Raw genomic sequence first — 17255 nt, 5'->3', positions numbered from 1 at the left:
GGGGCCTCTAGGTGCTGCCATAATTTCAACAATCGAGAGGTGGGGTAGACTGTGAAATCCGGTGAGATTTTAATCGTGAGCACAGTCAAACCCTGTACAGAATGTTAGACTGAAACCCAAAGTGTGTTACAAACACAGATGACACCTTACAAGCCTGCTGTGCAATGGGGAGGCATTGCAATGAACTGGCTAATGTGAATGTGACACTGCTGTCCTCTAGTGGATGGAATCAGAAAGGGTCAGCTGTGTGTCATAGGCCCCATACTGCTAACTGCAGTCCTCCTTCAGCTCAAGCCATCATTTACTTTGATTTGTATAATGCTGGTCATAACCTCCGTGGCGGAGTCCTGTTGTTTTGGCAGCAGGAGGTTCCACGTTCCATCTCTGCTGGAGCAGCTAAGTTCCCCATGTCCATGGAGAGCGATGGAATCATAAAATCCTAGACAGCAACAGATGTGATAGGCATACTGTCATGCCACCATTTTGCATATGGGGAAACTGAGGCACAGGGAGACTGGTCAGGGATTAGAACCTTGGCATTTCCATTGCCCTGGCCTGTGCTGTATGCACTATCCCACACCGTTCGCTGCTGCTGACATCATCAATGACCGTGTTAGCTCCCGGGTTTCCATTATTTTTCAGGACCATAGAAAATCACAAGGGGAGAGGTGGTCTGAGCAGACGGGGAGAGATACATAGGGTGAGCTCTAAAGGGTTTTTATTGAGACATTTTAGGGGTGATCTTCACCGAAGCAGAGAAAATGCAGCGAGCTTTGGATGTGTCTGTAAATAACTCTTTCCTCCCCTCTCAGAGCGATCTCCCAGGGCCCCTCTGAGACCCACTCTGCAACTTAGGTCTGTTATGCGCTCTGCAAGAGAATGAACCATGATGCGGAGAGGGCATGCTCAAATGGGCGGGATGCACTGCCTGGCCGGGGTCGAAGGGATCTGGGCTGAGGAGAGACCTGGCTATGAGGGGGTGGGTGGGAGGATGGGGGTGCAGATGATTTATGGGATCTGGCTGGAGAAGCATCAGCGAGGTCCCCCCTTGCAGCAGCCAGAGGTGGAGTCCTGAGCTGGAGTTTGCTGCTGAGATGTAGATTGGGGAGTCTGGATTTGCCTTACAGGGACTTTTCCTTCCAGGTTGGGGACCCTCCTTTGGGACCATTTGGAAGCCAGGCTGTGTCTGGCTCCTGCGTCGTCCTTGGAAAGAGCAGGAGAGAGGTTGCTGGGCTGAAGGTATGTGATGGGGAACAGGACGGAGGGTGATGGTGGGTGCAGAGAGGGGACCGAGGGGCCAGTAGAACCCCACTCCGCAAAAGGGCCCATCTCCTCTTCGGGCTCTCTGAACAAGGGCCCATTCAGCTGGAGCCAGCTCCTCCCCTGGGATGTGTGGGCTGCAGCTCCTGTTGACGGGAGTGGTAGTTGGGCCTGGGGGTTAGGAGAGCTGTCTAGGGCCCTGTAGCAGGGTGGCCACTCTGCTCCTGCACGGAGGGGTTAAATCAGCCCCGGAGAGGGCTGCGGCTGGGAAAAGCCAGGCTGATTGGGGGAAGCAGCCACAGGTGAGACCACGCCCCAGTCAGGCCACAGCTGGCCCTATAAGAGGGCTGAGGGCTAGAGGCAAAGAGAGTCTCTCTCTAGCTCCATGAGAGAGAAGGACTTGGCTGCCTGGGAAGCTGAGGAAGGTGCCTGAAGTGGAGTGGTGCTGGGGAAGGGTAGCGGGAGCTGGGGAGCTCCGGCCTAGCAAAGCCAAGTTAATAGCCCACAAAGGGTACTGGGGCTGCAGAGAGGCAGCCCAAGAATAGGCAGAAGCAGCTGGTCCAACCTCCCCCCCCTACACCAATGGTGAGTAGTTTACAGGCTGCCATCTGCCCCAGGGAGTGGGGGCTAGCTGGTGACTGGCAGTAGCTACTGAGGCAAGGTGGGGATAGAGTGTTGGGGGTTCCCCATCTTGGGGAGACCCAGAGTAAGGGGGTACTGCAGTGGGCAGAACCCCTGGCAAAGGGCACCGGGATCTGGGAGAGACATGGGGCCAGTGGCAGGCGCTCCGAGTAGGAAAAAAGCTAATTCCCAGGATGACCAGCCGGAGGTGCCGTGCCGGTGAGTCATCCCCCACCACAGGCCCCATGGGAAGATTTTTTTGGGCATAGAGAAACCTTGGGGGTGCTCCAACTGAAGAGTGAAGGGGTGGCTTCTGGGCAGGAGAGTCCTGTCTGCAGCTCGTCCATAATACCAATGCGAATTAATGATATAAATACTTTGCACCTGCATCCCGCTTCCTCCTGAGAGCTCAAAGCTCCATGCTGGTGTGGCTGAGTGTCGCTGGGAATAGAGAGGCCCACAAAGGAGAAATGATTTTTGTTCACTATGGACCTGTCTGGCCCATGGGGCATCCCAGTATAATGACCAGCCTGCCCCAACCCGAGTCATCAGTGGGGTTTGAACTGGAGACCTGCAGTCCTGACTGCCACAGCATAAGTGAAAGGAGCAACTCCATTAACCTGTACCAGTAGTAGGCTGTTGTCCTGTGATCTACAAGCTGCTACAGGGGGATCCGACAGATCCTCTGCCAGCGTGTTGTAGCAGCAGCTCAGCTAACAGCAAGTGTTCGGCCTGGCATGCTCAGCAGCAGAGTGAGTTAAGCATTGTGATAAAATGAAGGTGGGGACCTTGCCATCACCCTGAGCTTTGCCCGTGACAATGACCCTGAGTGGTTCCCCAGTGATCTCCAGAACATGCAGGAGACTTTCCTTTCTTTACTGGCTGCAGAATGGACCCAGGGCCAGTTTTCAGGGGTACGCAGGACAGAGTCCCTGATGCAGGGAGGGCTGTCAATATGCTGCCACAGCTGCTATCAGTTTAGAGATGGGCCTTCCCTTCTGAGCCCAAATCCTTCTGTCTCTTTTACCTCCACCCGCTTCCAGCACTAACAACCATGGTCCTGCGCTTGCTCAGCTGGCAGGATTCTGGGGCCTAACCCTCCGTTCCGAGACCATGAAGGGCGGGCCAAGGAGGTGGGATACAAGATGGGAGAGAATTAGGAGGAGATGGTGTCTGAGCGAGCATGGGGCATGGGGGGAGGGTGACAGACTGAGAGATGGAGGCCAAATCCAAATACCCCCCAAAGTCAGGCAAGTCTGGATCTGGATCCGTATTCGGGGCCAGAACCGTCGCATTGGGTTAGAGTGCTCCTGGGCTTTGGGTGCAGATGGATGACGCGCTCGGGTCCATATCTGCTTAACGTGGCCCAAGCTGGCGCTGGCATTCACCGCTCCACCTGAGGCCAGCGCTAGACCATCGCCTAACCTGAGACTCACATCAGCCATCCAAAGCGGGCGTTGGGGGTGTGTCAGCTTGGTGCGAGTGGGTGGATTTCACCCCTGGGTGGTCAACCCTTTGTGAAGGGGTGGCAGGAAGGGAGGCGAGGAGCACAGGTGGGATCACTGGGGTGAAAGGAACGGCGCAGTCCCAGTGGGTAGAGCACAAGAGGAGAAGCTGGAATGAGATAAAGAATGGGGAGAATGGGGTGCAGCTGTGGGAGGCCTGGTCGCAGTGAGGTGGAGCAGCTCCCACTCCCTTCCATGTGCCCATTTCCTGCCCTGGCTCTGAGTGTGACACACACCCGGAAAAGCCGGAAGGAGGCAGGTGAGTGGAGGACATGGGGTTCTGGGGCAGACAGCAGTGAGGAGGGAGATGGGCAGGGAGTCATGGGGCTGGGGTGGAGGGGAGCTGTTCAGAGGACCAAGGAGCTCGAGAGGTGAGGAGGGTCTGACAGGAGGGTCAGTGGCACTCAGCTTTCCAGAGTAAAGGAAGAGCTGCACAGACCTAGTGGGTGGACACCGTCATCCTTGTTGCAAGAGGAGGATGGTTTGGTGATTAGGACATGGGAGCCCTGGCGTCTAGTCCCTGGGTGACCGTGAGCAAGTCCCTTAATGTGTCTGTGCCTCAGTTTCCCCTCAGTACAATGGGGATAATAGCAGGGCTCTGCCCCCCAGGAATGTGGTGAGGATAAATACTTCAATGACTGGGCTGCGCTGTGGTCACGGAAGCTGCAGATAACTATTTGCGAGACAGCTGGGTTTCCTAAATAGGTTCGTGTCATTGCTTAGCCCCGTCCCAGCTGGGATCCGCTCTTGGTTAGAGCTTGTAGACTTGCAATAACTCTACCGATTTCCATGTAACCGCTCCAGCACCACTGGCGTGGGAATCGCCCTCCAGCTTTAAGGTCCTTTACAAGGCTTGGATGGTTCAGCCGGTGAGGCTGGGAAATCTTGTTATCCCCATTTAGCAGGTGGGGAAACTGAGGCACAGAGCAGGGAAGCACCTTGACAAAGGTCACACAGCGAGTCGATTCGGTGAGGGAAACAGGGCTTGAACCCAGAAGTTCCTGATTTCTAGTCCACTGCTCAGACATTTAGGCTATTTGCTTGATGTAGTTTACAGAGGCCACCACTGGATTTGGTCTCAGATTTTACCCTCTTCAGGATGGAATTTCCTTACCTCTTCAGTAGATTTTTTTCATCTAGAAAATTTAAGAAAATGTGGTGTGCAGGGAGGAGGGGGAACCCTGGGATAGGTGGAAACCTTCCTTCTGGACTTCTGGTTGAAAAAGACAAGGATTCCAATCACAGTGATCAGCTGATCGCAGAAGGGGAACGGGTGTTAGTGGATTTGATTGTTAATAACACCCCGTGGTGCATCACTGCACTAGAATGAGCTTCCCCAACTGAGGGTACAAGCAGAGACTTGAATATCCCATGGGCCAGTGGTTCTTAACCAAGGGTATGTGTCCCCTGGGGGTACGCAGAGCAGAGCTCTTCCAGGGGGTACATCAGCTCATCTGGAGATTTGCCTAGTTTTACATCAGGCTACGTAAACAGCACTAGTGAAGTCATACAAACTAAAATTTCATACAATGACTTGTTTATACTGATTTATTTTAGAATTAGATGGTAAAAATGAGAAAGTAAAAGCAATTTTTCAGTACTAGTGTGGCTGGGAACACTAGTTTTTATATCTGATTTTGCAAGCAAGTAGTTTTTAAGTGAGGTGAAATTTGGGGCCGTGCAAGACAAATCAGACTCCTGAAAGGGGATACGGTCGTCTGGAAAGGTTGAGAGCCACTACCCTAGGCAACAGTCATCTGTCAGATCCATCTATTCATCCCCATTGCCAGGTTATTTTTCACTTCTGCCATTCTAAGTATGTTAGCCCACTGCTGCACAGGAAAGAAACAGCGTGTGAAGGGTTAAGTCCGCAACCTCTTTGAGGGAGGAAGGGTGTGTGTGTGGTGGGGAGTACAGTCGCCAGAGCGCATCACCTCATTAACTCGCTGAGCAATCTGGCACCAGCATGTCTGTCCGGTTTAGCCTGAGCAGTTGGATGGGGCGGAGTGTGTGTGTGGGGATGACTAGAAGGAACTTCTGCCTTTGTCTGAAGTTGTGGGAAAGTTTCAGAGGAGCTCGCAGGGCATCGCTGAGAGGGGCTGGGAGCTGCTCAGGGTGAGTGCTTGTCTGTCTATTGGTTCTTGTGGGAAGCTGGAGTGGGGAACAGTCCTGGAGCCCCAATATCATCTCATAGACTGGGCAGGGCAGGAGGATGCTATTTCCATTACAGACTCTGTATCACTCCCAGCACGGTGAGAATGGGGTTTTCTGGAACATGGCATTTACCAGACAGGTTGTAATGGAGGGCGCATTCGGGGGAATCACCCCATCTCTGGATTTTCCTACCCCCATCTCTGCCAAAGCTGTCTTCATTCTAGGGCTCAGAGGATACTCCCGAATAACAAACCTTTGGGACGGATTGATTCGTGCAAGGTGTGGGGTATTTTCAAACGGCTTTCCTTGGAGAAAGATCTTCAAGCCCCCATCCCATTCACTCCCCCAAATGGGCTTCCTATCCCAATTTCAGATCACACAGGCTGCTATCCTTACGCTATGGCGTATTTTTTCCGGAATCAAATCCAGCAATTGCCTATGGTAGAAGTTTGCATGCTGTAGGACTGCCTCTTCTCCTAGCTGTGGAGAGAAGAAATCAATGTGGTTCTGTGGGAAAATAGATTCCCCACTCCCTTCCTGTTCTCTCTCTGCAGCGCCCCGAGACATGGGGTTCACTGCCCACTAGTTAGGGATCAAACGGGGGAGCCCCTTTGTTAAAATAGTGGCAGTGTGTTGCTGGGGATTTGTAATTAAGGTTCGCGCCTTCCATCCCCAAAGAGCCTGTTGTACCAGAGATGATGATGTAAAGAATTGTAGCCGGGCTAAGATGCTGAAGGTAGATCGAGAGACAGATGCAGATAATATAGACATAGAGATTGGTAAATGGATCCTACATCTGTCGGAGCCAAACCTCAGGAAGCAAATAATTTACATTCAGAAATAACACAGCTTGACTCACACCCCTTAAATTGATCAATTTCGATCGTCATAGGCCATTGTTCTTGAGTAATTCCACTGCTCGAGAAAGTCACCATTTCATTAACAAAGAGGAAGCCAAAATACTGAAGAAGAGGGAAAGACTTTCTCGGATAATTCCAAGGGGATTCACCGGACGCTTTGTTGCTGGGACGTTGCGATTGGCACTACCCAGCCCGGAGAGATGGCGACCTGGATCCTGCTGGCTGGTGGGATAGCAAGGACTCGGGGCAGACTGATTGGATCAGCATGGAAGGCAGGCCCTGCTTATGGCATGTGTTGATGATAAAATAAATCAGGAATGGAATGGGGTGTATAGGCCCAACCGTGGGATTTGATTTGATTTTACTGTACAATAAATTCTAATGCAAATGTAAAAAGTTCGTCTTGGGAGGACGGAAATTTCTGGGCATCTGGATCAGACCAACCTGCAGGGGAATCTGCTGTCCTGAGATATTGGTCTGTTTGGAGGTGGAGGGTCAGGTTGGGCTTTGAAGGTGGACACAGAGACGGAATTGACTCCCCACTAGGGGAATCAAGAGGTTCCCAGCAAGGCGCAGGGCCCATTAAGGATGGTGTCAGCTGGCAATGGAAGGGTGGTGGCCTGCTTTTTGGCTAAAGGGCTGCAGGTTTGAACAGGGCGAGGAAAGGAGAATGTACCAGACTGAGGGGGACAATCCTGCCTTGTCTGGACCTGTGGTGGGAATGGTGCTAAACTGCTCAAGATAGTTAAGACCAAAGCAGACTGTGAAGAACTTCAAAAAGATCTCACAAAACTTAAGTGATTGGGCAACAAAATGGCAAATGAAATTTAATGTGGATAAATGTAAAGTAAGCACACTGGAAAAAAATAACCTCAACTATACATACAGTATGATGGGGGCTAATTTAGCAACAACGAGTCAGGAAAAAGATCTTGGAGTCATCGTGAATAGCTCTCTGAAGATGTCCACGCAGTGCGCAGAGGCAGTCAAAAAAGCAAACGTGATGTTAGGAATCATTAAAAAGGGGATAGAGAATAAGACGGAGACTATATTATTGCCCTTATATAAATTGATGGTACACCCACATCTCGAATACTGTGCACAGATGTGGTCTCCTCATCTCAAAAAAGATATACTGGCACTAGAAAACGTTCAGAAAAGGGCAACTAAAATGATTAGGGGTTTTTAGAGGGTCCCATATGAGGCAAGATTAAAGAGGCTAGGACTCTTCAGCTTGGAAAAGAGGAGACTAAGGGGGGATATAATAGAGGTCTATAAAATCATGAGTGATGTGGAGAAAGTGGATAAGGAAAAGTTATTTACTTATTCCCATAATACAAGAACTAGGGGTCACCAAATGAAATTAATGGGCAGCAGGTTTAAAACAAATAAAAGGAAGTTCTTCTTCACGCAGCGCACAGTCAGCTTGTGGAACTCCTTGCCTGAGGAGGTTGTGAAGGCCAGGACTATAACAGTGTTTAAAAGGGAACTGGATAAATTCATGGTGGTTAAGTCCACAAATGGCTATTAGCCAGGATGGGTAAGGAATGGTGTCCCTAGCCTCTGTTTGTCAGAGGGTGGAGATGGATGGCAGGAGAGAGATCACTTGATCATTGTCTGTTAGGTTCACTCCTTCTGGGGCTCCTGGCATTGGCCACTGTTGGTAGACAGGATACTGGGCTAGATGGACCTTTGGTCTGACCCCATACGGCGGTTCTTACGTTCTTATGACTAGCAGGCACCAGATCCTGGATTTTAACCAGCGCCAGACTCTGGGGTGGTTGTGACTGGGCTTGGATCTGGATCAGGCTGTCTTGGGAGTGAGCAGGTCTCCGTCACTGTGATTCTGGGATAATATATGGGGAGGTTTCCAGAGCAGGTGCCTGAGGGGAACAGACTTTGCATTGGAGTGGTGGAATACGTGCAGAAGAGTTCAGAGTGGATCGTGCCTGGAATCCCAGCTCTGAGCAGACCTGAACTGCTTATCTCTGACCTGAACTGGTCCATGCTACCGCTGCTCAGGGTCTCGTGGATCAGGGACCAGGGCTTCTCCATGGCTTAGTTAGGAAGGGCTCTATGGGGTCTAATCCTGCCATTGTCAGGCCTGGACCTAAGACTGTCCCTGAACGCTGAGCAGACGTGCCCCAGTAGGCAGCAATCCAACAGGCTTTCACCCCTGCTCACGTGCGGCTGCAGCCCATCTCCTCACTCTTCAGCTTGGGTAAAAGCCTTGTGCCTGCCAGCACAGGAAAAGCACTGGGCTAGGTGAGCTTCCAGGAATGTGGAGGTGCAGCTCAATCTGCTCCTAGTGAATTATGAACTCTCGATCTCTCTACTGATCCCAGTGGGCAGCGAGGTGGTGTGAAAAGCCCTGAACAGCTGCAGGGTGTCAAACAGTGCAGGCTGTGATCCTGGCTAGGGCAGCTTTGCGCTATTGCACGGACAGTCCAGAATTCACCCAAAGGACTGTGGTCTCTTTCTTTGTCATTTGCTGAATGGCATCCCCAGAAGTGGCTGCCTCTCTGCAGTGGTTAGCTGGGCCTCCCCTCCAGGTTATAAAGCACTTTTAGATCCTTCCGCGATGCTACAGGAGCATGGTGTTTGATGATTCAGCCAATGCTCAGGGCTGTAGAGAAAAAGGAGGGGCCAGGACTGTAGGGCAGGATACTGCTGAAGGCCGAAGCCAATGAGAGTTGAGGTCCCACAGCTGGAGCTGGGACAAATTTTTCAACTGAAACCTTCTTCTTCATATTTTTTTTTCAAAAATAAATAAATACAGATTTGGCAAAGCCAAAACATTCCGCAAATTTGTGTTGTTTTCTTGGAGTCATTGTGGATAGTTCTCTGAAAACATCCTCTCAATCGAGAGAACTAAGAGAATGTTGGGAATCATTAAGAAAGGGACAGATAATAAGACAGAAAATGTCATATTGCCCCTATATAAATCCATGGTACCCCCACATCTGGAATACCACATGCAGATCTGGTCACCCCATCTCAAAAAACTTATATTGGAATAGGAAAAGGTTCAGAAAAGGGCAACAAAAATGATTAGGGGTATGAAACAGCTGCTATATGAGAGATTAATAAGATTGGGACTTCAGCTTGGAAAAGAGGCGACTAAGGGGAGCTATGATAGAGGTCTATAAAATCATGAGTGGGGTGGAGAAGGTAGATAAGGAAGTGTTATTTACTCCTTCACATAACGCAAGAACTAGAGGTCACTAGATGAAATTAATAGGCAGCAAAACAAATAAATAGGAAGTATTTTTTCACACAATGTACTGTCAACCTGTGGAACTCCTTGCCAGAGGATGTTGTGAAGGCCAAGACTATAACAGGGGTCAAAAAATTCATGGCCAATAGGTTCATGGCTGCTAGCGAGGATGGGCAGGGATGGTGTCCCTAGCCTCTGTTTGCCAGATGCTCGGAATGGTCAACAGGGGATGGATCACTTGATGATTCCCTGTTCTGTTCATTCCCTCTGGGGCACCTGGCATTGGCCACTGTTGGAAGACAGGATACTGGGCTAGATGGACCTTTGGTCTGACTCAGTCTGGTTGTTATATTTGTCAAATTTTTTTTGGTTAGAAAAAAACCCTAAAAATATCTGAAAAACTAAAAATATTTTAATTTTTTTAATAGAAATAATGTTTTGTTTTGAAGTTGCCTTTAATTTAAAAAAAAAAAAGAGTTTAAAAAAGGGTTCAAAATCAAACTGGAAAGGTTTTATTGGCTGCAGGGGGAGGCGTCGTCTGGCCTGTGGTATGCAGGTCAGATAGATGATTGATTACCCTTCTAGCCTAGAATCTCTGAATTTGGGGTTGAATGAAATGTTTTGTTTGACCCAAAATGCTTTTTTAAAAAAACTGTTTGATTTGCAAAAAGCTTGTTTTGGTGTGACTCCAAAATATTTTTTTTCTGAACGTTTGGAATGGCCAGCAGAGAGCAAAATCTGTTCTGCGCTGAGCTCTACCCACGGCAGCTGCTGGAGACAATCAGCACCTTGCAGAATCTGGTGTGAAGCAGAGACATAAAAGCATATGCATGGACTGGGGTCCAGGGTCAAGGAGATGTATGAAGCATTTCTTAGTGGCAAGGCGTTCATGTGAGAAGCATGTTTGAAGGCAGAGAGGCTGGAAGTGTGGGGTTTCTGGGCACCTGGGCAGCAAGGAAAGGGGGTGCAGAATGGAACTGAAAGGGATGGTTTGGGCACCTGCCTTGGGCAGAGCAAAGGTGTAGATGGGGCAAGCTGTGCATGAAGAGTTTGAGGGATGCCAGCATTGGGATCTCATGCGGCGACAGGTTGGAATGTAAGAGACCCTTTTACCGATCTGTGATATTGTCTGGCCCCCATCACTGTAGGATCTGAACCTTTCATGCTCTTTGATACATTTATCCTCACCTAGCCTCCCTGAGAGGGGGGTCCATCATCCCCACGTTACAGGTGGGGAAACTGAGGCACAGAGCAGCTAAATGACTTGCCCAAGGTCACACGGGGGGCACTTGTGTTGGAGCAGGGAACAGACCCCGGGGGTTCATCAGTTGCTATTTGCAGGGACTCGGACCTGTTCCAATTGACCCTGGCAGCCGAACACCCATAGAGGCAGGGTGGGGCCCTGGATCTGTTTGTTATTTGTCTGAGATTGAATAACAAAGAGGAAATGTCCCTTATTCACAAAAATAAATTAATAATCTCTCATTGGGTCCTGCTAGAGCCTTGGCTGGAGACTATGGGAGTCAATGGGAGCCCTTCTACCAGCTTCAATGGGCTTTGGAGCTGTGTATGGGTGCTAGGATCCCCTCCCCCATCCCATGCTGCTTAGCCAGTCTCATTCTCCCTGATTATTTCAATGGCTTTGGGGCACTGTCAGTTTGGAGGGCCCTGGGGGGCAGTGGTGGTCTGAGGAGGAAGCAGCTGTTCCATGTAACCCTGGGCAGCAGGAAGTCACTCAGTGCAGTTAATGTTCATAAAGGGTTTCAGGTCACTTGGTGGTCTTCATAGAATCGTAGGACTGGAAGGAACCTCGAGAGGTCATCTAGTGCCATCCCCTGTACTCATGGCAGAACTAAGTATTATCTAGACCATCTCTAACAGGTGTTTGTCTATCCCACTCTTTAACATCTCCAGTGAGGGAGATTCCACAACCTCCCTAGGCAATTTATTCCACTGCTTAACCACCCTGACAAGAAGTGTTTCCCAATGTCCAACCTAAACCTCCATGGCTGCAATTTAAGCCCATTGCTTCTTGTGCTACCTCAGAGGTTAAGGAGGACAAGTTTTCTCCCTCCTCCTTGTAACAACCTTTTATGTACTTGAAAACTGTTATCATGACCCCTCTCAGTCTTCTCTTCTCCACACTAAACAAACCCAGTTTTTTCAATCTTCCCTCCTAGGTTTTCTAGACCTTTAATCATTTTTGTTGCTCTTCTCTGGACTTTCTCCAATTTGTTCACATCTTTGTCCTTATTGAATTTCATCCTATTTACTTCAGACCATTTCTCCAGATCATTTTGAATTTTAATCCTATCCTCCAAAGTACTTGCAACCCCTCCCAGCTTAGTATCGTCCACAAACTTTAGAAGTGTGTATTCTATGCCATTATCTAAATCACTGATGAACGTATTGAACAGAACTGGTCCCAGGGCTGATCCTTGTGGGACCTCACTATGAATAGGGTGACCAGACAGCGAGTGTGAAAAATCGGGACAGGGGATGAGGGGTAAAAGCAGCCTATATAAGAAAAACACCCCCAAATCTGGTCATCCTAAGAACCATTGATAACTACTCTCTGGGAAGTTTTCCAACCAACCTCATCTGCTTTGGGCTGCTCGAATCCTTCTGGCATACCACTAAGGACAACTAATAACAATTTATTGTTGTTAGTGCATCAGGGCTGCCATCGTGCATACACCCCCAGGGGTTCACTCACACACACAGATCCACTCACACTTATCCCTTCTAGATACGCTCATTCAAATGCGCTTGGCACACTGTGCTTACGTGTGTGTGATAGAGACACAATCACATGAGCAATCACAGATACACCAGATACAGACATGTACAGGGAGTCAGTCACCCAGGTACACACATTGAAATACAATCACACACACACACACACAGATGCACTCACTTTTACAAACTCAGCTCCAGATTCAGCAGGACATGCTAAGCCACACAGCTTGTTGCCAAAGTGTTAATGAAGTGGGACGTTTTGGAAGACTGGAAGTTTTCTGTTGGATGGACCCAAGCCAAAAAGTTAGCCCCAGGATCCAAACAAGCTCAGGATGTTCAGAACACCAGGGGGCAGGAGCGGATTGGTATGGCCCATTATTATACCTATGGAGTCAATTTCAGAATTCATTGTTGCCAGCTGATTTTATCACAAGCTCAAGATAGTTGATCTTTCTTTTAAAGCTCCAGCTCCTGGAGTCAAGTTATGTAAAAATCTCAGCTTTCATTTTAAAAAGTTTCTAGCCCTCTTGGTTGCAGAAAAAAGCTGAGAAATGGGATGCCTGGAGACTCAAAACCCCAGAAGGTAAATAAAAAGAACCTCACCCTTTATGCTTTTTAAAATCCCGTGATTTTTAAGGCAATCTTTTGATTTTTGGGAAGCCTGACTCAGGCCTTTTTAATTCTTGGGGTTTGTAATATGGAAAATTTGGATCTAGATTGGGATGGGAAGTTGGGTTTCAAATGCCTCCTACTTTGGGAGGGCTACAATTCGCCTCCCAAATAGATTTTTTTTCAGCCAAAACTTTTCCATCTGAAAATGCAGATTTGGGTTGACTGAAACATTTCATGAATCAAATTCGCTGGATTGTTTCGGTCAGGAAAAGAAGAAAAACCTTCAGAAAACTCCCAAAATATTTTGATTTTTTTTTTAATCAAAATGACTTTTAGTTTCAAAAAAGGGTTTAGAAAACCCTCCAACATGAAATGAAATGTTACATTTAGCCCAAAACAATTTCACCCCAATTTTTCGGTTTGCCAAAAAAATTGAAAAATGTTCGTTTCGGGTTGACCTGCAGTGATTCTTTTTTCTTTTTTTTTTTTTACTGTTGTTTTTCGGTGCAGCCAGCAAATGGACGAATGGGTTAGTCGCACAGCTCTACTCTTAAACCCATATTTAGGCACATTCATTAATGGTCTAGTTTTGAAAAGTCCTGGACACCTGCTGACCCCAGTGAAGTCAATGGGAGTTGCTGTGCTTAGCACCTTTGAAAACCCAGCTACTTATTTAGGTGCCTAAATATTGGTTTATGAGCCTAATTTTAGACACCTGATCTTTAAAATCTTGGCCATGGCACTTTGCAAATATCATCCAGTTAGGGGCTCCCCCAACCCATGACGCAGAAACCTGTCATTATGTTCCTTTTGGCAGGGAGGAAAACGGAGGTTTGGAGAGTTTGAGGAACTTCTCTGGCGATGTGCGGTGACCCACTGGACTAGATGTACAACTGGAAACTAGGAGATGAGGGTTCTTATCTTAGTTCTAGTTATGTCAATGCACTGACGTTTGGATAGGGAAGCATTTCCCTGATGAGGTTTCAAGAACCAGGTGCTCAGCTACTGTGGTGGCAGATGCCTAAAATAATAGAACTGAACAGAGTAGAATAGAAAATAAAGGCTCATACAGGGTTTCCTTTGAGCATGAGTTTTCCTCCTGACTACACTCTAAAGTAATCACTGTTTCCCCCTCTTTTATCTATCAAAACATTGGCCAATATGACGGTAATTTTGTTCTTTATTTTCCTATCTTTTCCCTTTTCAGAGATTCTGCAAAGATGAAAGCTGGGTGAACTCTGAGGCGTCAGTACCTCTTTAAGAGCAAGGCATGATGGGGAAACCCTGCACGGCATAAAAGGGAGAGAAGGGAGTTGTGGGCTAGTTAGAGGAATTAAGTTCGGATAGGGCTTGTCTACACTATGGCACTGTAGTTATGCTCTGGATCATCATAGGGTAGATGCTTTCTACAGCGGCAGAAGGGGCTTTTCCACTGTCTTAATGTAATCCACCTCCCCGAGCAGCGGGAGCTAGGTCAATGAAAGCATTCTTCTGTCGACGTAGCTGCATCTACACTGGGAGTTAGGTCAGCAAAGTTATGAGAAACTGCCGAATTGGAATTAATTTGCAAACTGGACACCGTTAAATTAGGCTTGAATAAAGACTGGGAGTGGATGGGTCATTACACAAAGTAAAAACTATTTGCCCATACTAATTTTTCCCCTACTGTTACTCACGCCTTCTTGTCAATTGTTGGAAATGGGTCATCCTGATTATCACTACAGAAGTTTTTTTTTCTCCTGCTGATAATAGCCCACCTTAATTGATTAGTCTCGTTAGAGTGGGTATGGCAACACCCATTTTTTCATGTTCTCCGTGTATGTATATCTTTCTACTGTATTTTCCACTGCATGCATCCAATGAAGTGGGCTGTAGCCCACAGAAGCTTATGCCCAAATAAATTTGTTAGTCTCTAAGGTGCCACAAGGACTCCTCATTCTTTTTATCTTTTAAGAGTAGACCAGGCTTAAATGTAAGCGGGTATTTTTGTGCCTTTGGTGGTATTTTATTTATTTAATCAGTGTTAACTGAAATGTTTTGCATGAGAAGTTGTCTTGGAAAACATGGTTTTGCCAGCATTGAAAACTGCCAATTAAATTTGTTAAAATTTTCCTGTTCGGGTAATTGGAAGGAAGAATGTTGTGAGGTGTCAGGTCATGTCATTTTGATGAAACATGTCAACTTTTTCTATTAAAGCCTTTCCACTGCATGGAGTTTTTCATTTGGCAAAAGAACCGCATTGTATTTTGACTCTCTGTAAAATCTCGATATTCCAGTATTGCGTGACGACTCGGAACAGAAAGGTACAGTGAAGTGTCAACATTTCCCACCCACGGAAAATCCCAGCCAGGTGTGGACATCTGAGGATCCTGCCAGCCCTGTCCCTGGGTTTCCCTGCCCTTAAAACACAGCACACACCTACAAACTGAATCTCCCTGGAAAACAGGGCAGAAAAATGTTCTTCAAACCCCAAATTTCTATCTCTGTATCACTGGGGAGGTCACAAATCCTCATTCCCTGCTGGGCATAGGGTTGCCAACCTCCAGAATTGTCCTGGAGTCTGTCACGTGATGAACCCTCCAGGAGTATGTCCAACCGAAATTGGCAACCCTATTCGGGAGCGGTGTTCGATGCATGGTGTGGGGAGCACAGAGTGGACAGTGGCCAGGGGGCGGGGGAAGGGGCAGGTAGGGACTGAGCTGAAAGGTTAACTGTGCATCAGAATCGTCTGCTTGTCTCCCCGTCTCGTTTAGTGCCTGGAGGCACAAGCCATTGACCTTTGCTTTGTGGTCTCTTGTCTGCTTGGATGAGAAGAATAGATACAAAACATGACTTGTGCGGCTCGTTGGGGAATGGAGGGGGGAGCATCTGTGCACTAGATGGGATGCTTCCATCAGTCAAGCCAGGCTCTGTCCTCTGGCTGACAGCGTGGGTGCAGATCCCTGAATGGTTAGCTGGGGTGTCAAGGAAGCTAAGTAACAGGGTGGGGGGGGAATTATGCAGAGCGGTGACAGACTGTGCCAGAGGCGATGCCTGTCCCTTTGCAAATATCACGGTAAGGTCATGCTGCATTGATGACAAGGTCTCTCTGCCCCATGGACAAAGAGGTTAAGTGGCACAAATAAATAAAAGTCCCTTCTGCCTAGTGATCTCAAAGCACGTAGGGTGACATTTTCCAAAGCGATAGTGATTTTGGGTACCTCAGTTCATAGGAGACTCACTTGAGATACCTCCGAATTGCTTGACTTTCAGAGGACAGTTTCTCAGCATCGTCTGAACCACCAGGCCTTTCATAGTGTCTTAGGTGGGGCCCCCGAAACTGGAATCACCCCAGCTCACTTTGGAGGCCATAGAGAATTACGGCTTGCAGTCTAGGCTGGTTGGAAGCTGCATTTTATTGTTGCAACAGAGTTTGAAATTAACCATCATTTCCTTTGCAATGTTCGGAGGGGAAAATTCAATTTTCCAACAAACACGAGAATTATGCTAAATGTTCCTGTCCAATGGAAAGTTTCCAAGCCCAGCCAGAAAGATCAGCTTTCGCCTCAAGACATTGAAAGTTTTGCCGAAAGATTTCAAGGCAGATGGAATTGCAGGTGTTAACGGGGAAAAAAATTGAAAAATTGTAACTGGTTCTACCCCCTCCCAACGCCAGGGCGAGCAGTGCCTGATTTATTACACCCCCAGGTTGTGCAGTGTCATGCATCAGTAATGCTTTTTGGGGCATGGGCTCTTCAGGTCCCTGGAAGTATTGCAATCATATTACATCTCCCCATCAGTGATTCTTCCCACAGACACTGAGCCTAGGTCTTCCTCTTTCCTGGTAGCGGTATTTGTCCAATGGACTGCAGGTGCCTAACCCTGCCCATCCCATCGATTCTGGCTTTCCCCCTCTTATGAGGCTAGAGAATTTCTCCCTCTCCTTGGTGCTTACCCCCATCAGTTCCATGTGGCCTGCTGTGTCACAGGTCTCCCCTAGAGTGGTCATTCCCTAAGCTAGACCTTGTGTCTGTAATGAGCTGCGGGTGGATGGAGCCCTGTGCTCAGGCAGACCCCACTGAAGGGGGCAGGGCTCGGCCCATGGAGGAGCTCATTGAAGGAGAATATAACATAAGAACATAAGAATGGCCGTACTGGGTCAGACCAAAGGTCCATCTAGTCCAGGGTTCCGTCTACCAATAGTGACCAATACCAGGTGCCCCAGAGGGAGTGAACCTAACAGGCAATGATCAAGTGATCTCTCTTCTGCCATCTGTCTCCATCCTCTGACAAACAGAGGCTAAGGAC

The 17255-nt window shown here is 48.1% G+C and overlaps 1 long non-coding RNA gene across 1 annotated transcript in view; it reads left to right on the top strand.

The window, feature by feature from the left end:
• LOC115652873 overlaps positions 1 to 14578 on the top strand; it is a 41409-nt gene extending 26831 nt beyond the window's left edge. The window contains exons 2-3 of the long non-coding RNA XR_004000762.1: positions 1144 to 1239; positions 14176 to 14578. This is a non-coding gene — a long non-coding RNA (uncharacterized LOC115652873). The remainder of the gene's footprint in view (positions 1 to 1143; positions 1240 to 14175) is intronic.
• Positions 14579 to 17255: the final 2677 nt, after the last annotated feature.

The sequence above is a fragment of the Gopherus evgoodei genome, chromosome 5 (assembly GCF_007399415.2).
Source record: "Gopherus evgoodei ecotype Sinaloan lineage chromosome 5, rGopEvg1_v1.p, whole genome shotgun sequence".
Classification (NCBI taxonomy): domain Eukaryota; kingdom Metazoa; phylum Chordata; order Testudines; family Testudinidae; genus Gopherus; species Gopherus evgoodei.
Note: the sequence above shows the minus strand (reverse complement) of the source record. Positions and strands in the feature narration are given on the sequence as shown.